General features: G+C 58.0%; 2 non-coding genes and 1 pseudogene across 2 annotated transcripts; all 3 read left to right on the forward strand.

Annotated features, from left to right (window-relative positions):
* The first annotated feature begins 2,063 nt into the window (after positions 1-2,063).
* Positions 2,064-3,972, forward strand: LOC126178778 (small subunit ribosomal RNA). Its single transcript, XR_007536635.1, has one exon. It is a non-coding gene; the product is annotated as a small subunit ribosomal RNA (ribosomal RNA).
* Positions 3,973-4,324: 352 nt separating this feature from the next.
* LOC126178413 (5.8S ribosomal RNA) lies at positions 4,325-4,479 on the forward strand. The gene has a single exon (XR_007536317.1). It is a non-coding gene; the product is annotated as a 5.8S ribosomal RNA (ribosomal RNA).
* A 189-nt stretch (positions 4,480-4,668) lies between these two features.
* Positions 4,669-7,500, forward strand: part of LOC126177235 (large subunit ribosomal RNA) — a 4,754-nt pseudogene continuing 1,922 nt past the window's right edge.

A 7,500-nucleotide genomic window follows, 5' to 3' on the forward strand; every position in this document is an offset into this window, starting at 1 on the left:
GTGCCTTAACCTAACCCACGTTGTGCCTTAACCTAACCCACGTTGTGCCTTAACCTAACCCACGTTGTGCCTTAACCTAACCCACGTTGTGCCTTAACCTAACCCACGTTGTGCCTTAACCTAACCCACGTTGTGCCTTAACCTAACCCACGTTGTGCCTTAACCTAACCCACGTTGTGCCTTAACCTAACCCACGTTGTGCCTTAACCTAACCCACGTTGTGCCTTAACCTAACCCACGTTGTGCCTTAACCTAACCCACGTTGTGCCTTAACCTAACCCACGTTGTGCCTTAACCTAACCCACGTTGTGCCTTAACCTGCTCTGTAATTGGCATATGACACGTTACATTAATCTAGTGTTGTCTAACCACAACCCTCTGAATATAGTTCGCTACTCGCACCGCCCACCCTCTTGTGTATCGTTTCATGTTCAACACTTCGCAAGTGTTGCTTACTTTTTACATGCTCCCGCTGTACACTGTAATGTGGACGACTGCAGGATGTACATGCCCCCCCCCCCCTCCCCCCTGCCTTCGCACGCTGGTCGTTCAGGTGCTTGCGTGTTCAATGCCCTTCGCAGCTGTTCACTGGCATTCGCATGTCGAAGCGCTCAGTCTACGTCGTGGTACGGCCTGTGTCCACTGTCCGCTGATGTCGTAAGCTTAACCCTCACATTGTACTGCACATAGGTCCGTATGTACTGAATGATACGCTGTGGCACATGTGTGACCGTACAACGACTGCGCCCAACAACAGCGAACCATACGGTCCAAATGTTGTGCACTCAGCCACGTGCCGTCTCCCCATAACAGCTACATTGCAGTGTGGTACGCCATAGAGACGTGTGGGAGTAACGGACGCCCTGGATGGCGATCAGCATGAGCCGTCTGTTGATGTAGTGGCGCGTGTATTCAAACGTAGTCGTCTCTTCTCACACAGTGTGATAGCATGGTGCACCGCGTTCCACATCTGCGACATGGTACAGATGCTGGTTGACAGTCGGTCTCGTAATGGACATCGCATACGTAGGGGGGCCACCTCCCACGTGTTCTCTAGTCGTGCACATTTTGTTGCGTGTATGTGGGCAGACGTAGTGTGTCGTGACACCTAACAGACAGGTATGCAATAATCGTTGCATTTGCAAAGTGGGATGGACGTCTACGTTTGCTGGTGACGTTACGCAAATGAACAACTGGTAAACCCATTGTGGTGCGGTAGTTGTTGCTGGAGGTAAATCAGTAAGGGCAAATCTGTGTGTGAAGCGATACGCGGCGGTGGCTGGGTGGGACCGTCCCCGGCCGGTGAGGGGGGGCCGCCCGGCGTGCTGGCCGCGCGGTGCGTGGGCGCACGCGCTACAGCCGGCTGGTGGGGGCGCCCAGTGGCAGGCGCGCCGGCCGACGGACGCGGCAGGCGGCGCAGCTGCGCGCCGGGGCACCCTGCGCGCGGCGCCGGGCGGCCAAAGTGGGTCCTCGCGGGCCCGGTGCGAAGCGCGGTGGACATCTGCAGTGTGCTGGTCCGACTGAGGACTGTGTGCGTTGAGGATGCGCCGCCGCCCGGCACTCGGCGCCGCGACGCCGTCTGCTGCTCGGTCGCCCCAGCGGTTCTCGCTGGTGGTTTGTATCGCAGTTGTGCAGACGTGTTGGCACGTGCGCTGTGCTGGGAGAGTTCGCTTCGGCACCCACGTGGGGCCTTTGCCCTTCTGTGGCGCTGGCGTTGGAGCTGCCGGTCACCGTAGGTGGCGCGTGTTGTCTCCCGCCGGCAATGCCACGACAGCACGCTCCCGGGCCTCTGTCGGCAGCGGCAAGCTCAGTTGGGAGCACGGGTGGTCGCACCTAAAGCGTCTACTCGCCTAACTCCGGGCGATTGCGCCTCTCTCGAACCCGACCAAGTACTTAGGACGGCGCTGCGCGCCGCCGGGACCTGAGAGGGTTTCGAGGTGTATTGTGCAGGGGAGCTCAGCCTCCTCCTGTTTGCAGAATAATTGAGCGGACGCTTGCGTGTTCGCGCGGGCCCCTGGGACACACTCCCGGGCGGCCGGCTGCTCAGCTCTAGTTGACGCAGCTCCCTGGTTGATCCTGCCAGTAGTCATATGCTTGTCTCAAAGATTAAGCCTTGCATGTCTCAGTACAAGCCGCATTAAGGTGAAACCGCGAATGGCTCATTAAATCAGTTATGGTTCCTTAGATCGTACCCACGTTACTTGGATAACTGTGGTAATTCTAGAGCTAATACATGCAAACAGAGTCCCGACCAGAGATGGAAGGGACGCTTTTATTAGATCAAAACCAATCGGTCGGCTCGTCCGGTCCGTTTGCCTTGGTGACTCTGAATAACTTTGGGCTGATCGCACGGTCCTCGTACCGGCGACGCATCTTTCAAATGTCTGCCTTATCAACTGTCGATGGTAGGTTCTGCGCCTACCATGGTTGTAACGGGTAACGGGGAATCAGGGTTCGATTCCGGAGAGGGAGCCTGAGAAACGGCTACCACATCCAAGGAAGGCAGCAGGCGCGCAAATTACCCACTCCCGGCACGGGGAGGTAGTGACGAAAAATAACGATACGGGACTCATCCGAGGCCCCGTAATCGGAATGAGTACACTTTAAATCCTTTAACGAGTATCTATTGGAGGGCAAGTCTGGTGCCAGCAGCCGCGGTAATTCCAGCTCCAATAGCGTATATTAAAGTTGTTGCGGTTAAAAAGCTCGTAGTTGGATTTGTGTCCCACGCTGTTGGTTCACCGCCCGTCGGTGTTTAACTGGCATGTATCGTGGGACGTCCTGCCGGTGGGGCGAGCCGAAGGCGTGCGACCGCCTCGTGCGTGTTCGTGCGTCCCGAGGCGGACCCCGTTGAAATCCTACCAAGGTGCTCTTTATTGAGTGTCTGGGTGGGCCGGCACGTTTACTTTGAACAAATTAGAGTGCTTAAAGCAGGCAAGCCCGCCTGAATACTGTGTGCATGGAATAATGGAATAGGACCTCGGTTCTATTTTGTTGGTTTTCGGAACCCGAGGTAATGATTAATAGGGACAGGCGGGGGCATTCGTATTGCGACGTTAGAGGTGAAATTCTTGGATCGTCGCAAGACGAACAGAAGCGAAAGCATTTGCCAAGTATGTTTTCATTAATCAAGAACGAAAGTTAGAGGTTCGAAGGCGATCAGATACCGCCCTAGTTCTAACCATAAACGATGCCAGCCAGCGATCCGCCGCAGTTCCTCCGATGACTCGGCGGGCAGCCTCCGGGAAACCAAAGCTTTTGGGTTCCGGGGGAAGTATGGTTGCAAAGCTGAAACTTAAAGGAATTGACGGAAGGGCACCACCAGGAGTGGAGCCTGCGGCTTAATTTGACTCAACACGGGAAACCTCACCAGGCCCGGACACCGGAAGGATTGACAGATTGATAGCTCTTTCTTGATTCGGTGGGTGGTGGTGCATGGCCGTTCTTAGTTGGTGGAGCGATTTGTCTGGTTAATTCCGATAACGAACGAGACTCTAGCCTGCTAACTAGTCGCGTGACATCCTTCGTGCTGTCAGCGATTACTTTTCTTCTTAGAGGGACAGGCGGCTTCTAGCCGCACGAGATTGAGCAATAACAGGTCTGTGATGCCCTTAGATGTTCTGGGCCGCACGCGCGCTACACTGAAGGAATCAGCGTGTCTTCCTAGGCCGAAAGGTCGGGGTAACCCGCTGAACCTCCTTCGTGCTAGGGATTGGGGCTTGCAATTGTTCCCCATGAACGAGGAATTCCCAGTAAGCGCGAGTCATAAGCTCGCGTTGATTACGTCCCTGCCCTTTGTACACACCGCCCGTCGCTACTACCGATTGAATGATTTAGTGAGGTCTTCGGACTGGTACGCGGCATCGACTCTGTCGTTGCCGATGCTACCGGAAAGATGACCAAACTTGATCATTTAGAGGAAGTAAAAGTCGTAACAAGGTTTCCGTAGGTGAACCTGCGGAAGGATCATTACCGACTAGACTGCATGTCTTTCGATGTGCGTGTCGTGTCGCGCAACACGCTACCTGTACGGCAGCAGCCGTGCGCCGCGTGCGGAACCACGCGTGCCTCTCAAAACTAACTGAAAAATGTTGTGTGGTACGAGCGCTGAAGCTCTGGAGCGGCTGGCCTGCGGCACCTGGCGCCTGGCGCCGGTTTTGAATGACTTTCGCCCGAGTGCCTGTCCGCTCCGGTGTGGAGCCGTACGACGCCCATCGGCCGTGAGGCCGTTGGACACAGAACGCTGGAACAGGGGCCGTCAAACGCCTCAGTCCCGCCTATGCAACTGTTTTGAAAGAGACAGTGGAAACTAAACAAAAAAGATCACCCAGGACGGTGGATCACTCGGCTCGTGGGTCGATGAAGAACGCAGCAAATTGCGCGTCGACATGTGAACTGCAGGACACATGAACATCGACGTTTCGAACGCACATTGCGGTCCATGGATTCCGTTCCCGGGCCACGTCTGGCTGAGGGTCGGCTACGTATACTGAAGCGCGCGGCGTTTGTCCCGCCTTCGGAGACCTGGGAGTGTCGTGGCCGCCTGTGGGGCCGGCCGCGTCTCCTTAAACGTGCGATGCGCGCCCGTCGCCTGGCGGTTCGCATACCGGTACTTTCTCGGTAGCGTGCACAGCCGGCTGGCGGTGTGGCGTGCGACACCTCGTACAACGACCTCAGAGCAGGCGAGACTACCCGCTGAATTTAAGCATATTACTAAGCGGAGGAAAAGAAACTAACAAGGATTCCCCCAGTAGCGGCGAGCGAACAGGGAAGAGTCCAGCACCGAACCCCGCAGGCTGCCGCCTGTCGTGGCATGTGGTGTTTGGGAGGGTCCACTACCCCGACGCCTCGCGCCGAGCCCAAGTCCAACTTGAATGAGGCCACGGCCCGTAGAGGGTGCCAGGCCCGTAGCGGCCGGTGCGAGCGTCGGCGGGACCTCTCCTTCGAGTCGGGTTGCTTGAGAGTGCAGCTCCAAGTGGGTGGTAAACTCCATCTGAGACTAAATATGACCACGAGACCGATAGCGAACAAGTACCGTGAGGGAAAGTTGAAAAGAACTTTGAAGAGAGAGTTCAAAAGTACGTGAAACCGTTCTGGGGTAAACGTGAGAAGTCCGAAAGGTCGAACGGGTGAGATTCACGCCCATCCGGCCACTGGCTCCCGCCCTCGGCAGATGGGGCCGGCCGCCCGCGCGGAGCAATCCGCGGCGGGGTCGTGTCCGGTTGCCTTTCCACTCGCCGCGGGGTGGGGCCGTTCCGGTGTGCGGTGGGCCGCACTTCTCCCCTAGTAGGACGTCGCGACCCGCTGGGTGCCGGCCTACGGCCCGGGTGCGCAGCCTGTCCTTCCGCGGGCCTCGGTTCGCGTCTGTTGGGCAGAGCCCCAGTGTCCTGGCTGGCTGCTCGGCGGTATATCTGGAGGAGTCGATTCGCCCCTTTGGGCGCTCGGGCTCCCGGCAAGCGCGCGCGGTTCTTCCCGGATGACGGACCTACCTGGCCCGGCCCCGGACCCGCGCCGCTGTTGGCTCGGGATGCTCTCGGGCGGAATAATCGCTCCCGTCAGCGGCGCTTCAGCTTTGGACAATTTCACGACCCGTCTTGAAACACGGACCAAGGAGTCTAACATGTGCGCGAGTCATTGGGCTGTACGAAACCTAAAGGCGTAATGAAAGTGAAGGTCTCGCCTTGCGCGGGCCGAGGGAGGATGGGGCTTCCCCGCCCTTCACGGGGCGGCGGCCTCCGCACTCCCGGGGCGTCTCGTCCTCATTGCGAGGTGAGGCGCACCTAGAGCGTACACGTTGGGACCCGAAAGATGGTGAACTATGCCTGGCCAGGACGAAGTCAGGGGAAACCCTGATGGAGGTCCGTAGCGATTCTGACGTGCAAATCGATCGTCGGAGCTGGGTATAGGGGCGAAAGACTAATCGAACCATCTAGTAGCTGGTTCCCTCCGAAGTTTCCCTCAGGATAGCTGGTGCTCGTACGAGTCTCATCCGGTAAAGCGAATGATTAGAGGCCTTGGGGCCGAAACGACCTCAACCTATTCTCAAACTTTAAATGGGTGAGATCTCCGGCTTGCTTGATATGCTGAAGCCGCGAGCAAACGACTCGGATCGGAGTGCCAAGTGGGCCACTTTTGGTAAGCAGAACTGGCGCTGTGGGACGAACCAAACGCCGAGTTAAGGCGCCCGAATCGACGCTCATGGGAAACCATGAAAGGCGTTGGTTGCTTAAGACAGCAGGACGGTGGCCATGGAAGTCGGAATCCGCTAAGGAGTGTGTAACAACTCACCTGCCGAAGCAACTAGCCCTGAAAATGGATGGCGCTGAAGCGTCGTGCCTATACTCGGCCGTCAGTCTGGCAGTCATGGCCGGTCCTTGCGGCCGGCCGCGAAGCCCTGACGAGTAGGAGGGTCGCGGCGGTGGGCGCAGAAGGGTCTGGGCGTGAGCCTGCCTGGAGCCGCCGTCGGTGCAGATCTTGGTGGTAGTAGCAAATACTCCAGCGAGGCCCTGGAGGGCTGACGCGGAGAAGGGTTTCGTGTGAACAGCCGTTGCACACGAGTCAGTCGATCCTAAGCCCTAGGAGAAATCCGATGTTGATGGGGGCCGTCATAGCATGATGCACTTTGTGCTGGCCCCCGTTGGGCGAAAGGGAATCCGGTTCCTATTCCGGAACCCGGCAGCGGAACCGATACAAGTCGGGCCCCTCTTTTAGAGATGCTCGTCGGGGTAACCCAAAAGGACCCGGAGACGCCGTCGGGAGATCGGGCAAGAGTTTTCTTTTCTGCATGAGCGTTCGAGTTCCCTGGAATCCTCTAGCAGGGAGATAGGGTTTGGAACGCGAAGAGCACCGCAGTTGCGGCGGTGTCCCGATCTTCCCCTCGGACCTTGAAAATCCGGGAGAGGGCCACGTGGAGGTGTCGCGCCGGTTCGTACCCATATCCGCAGCAGGTCTCCAAGGTGAAGAGCCTCTAGTCGATAGAATAATGTAGGTAAGGGAAGTCGGCAAATTGGATCCGTAACTTCGGGATAAGGATTGGCTCTGAGGATCGGGGCGTGTCGGGCTTGGTCGGGAAGTGGGTCAGCGCTAACGTGCCGGGCCTGGGCGAGGTGAGTGCCGTAGGGGTGCCGGTAAGTGCGGGCGTTTAGCGCGGGCGTGGTCTGCTCTCGCCGTTGGTTGGCCTCGTGCTGGCCGGCGGTGCAGGATGCGCGCGCCTGCGCGGCGTTCGTGCCCCGGTGCTTCAACCTGCGCGCAGGATCCGAGCTCGGTCCCGTGCCTTGGCCTCCCACGGATCTTCCTTGCTGCGAGGCCGCGTCCGCCTTAGCGTGCTCCTCCGGGGGCGCGCGGGTGCGCGGATTCTCTTCGGCCGCCATTCAACGATTAACTCAGAACTGGCACGGACTGGGGGAATCCGACTGTCTAATTAAAACAAAGCATTGCGATGGCCCTAGCGGGTGTTGCCGCAATGTGATTTCCGCCCATCGGACTTCACAGTCGCGGCCG

The sequence above is a fragment of the Schistocerca cancellata genome, chromosome 3, assembly GCF_023864275.1.
Source record: "Schistocerca cancellata isolate TAMUIC-IGC-003103 chromosome 3, iqSchCanc2.1, whole genome shotgun sequence".
In the NCBI taxonomy this organism is placed as follows: domain Eukaryota; kingdom Metazoa; phylum Arthropoda; class Insecta; order Orthoptera; family Acrididae; genus Schistocerca; species Schistocerca cancellata.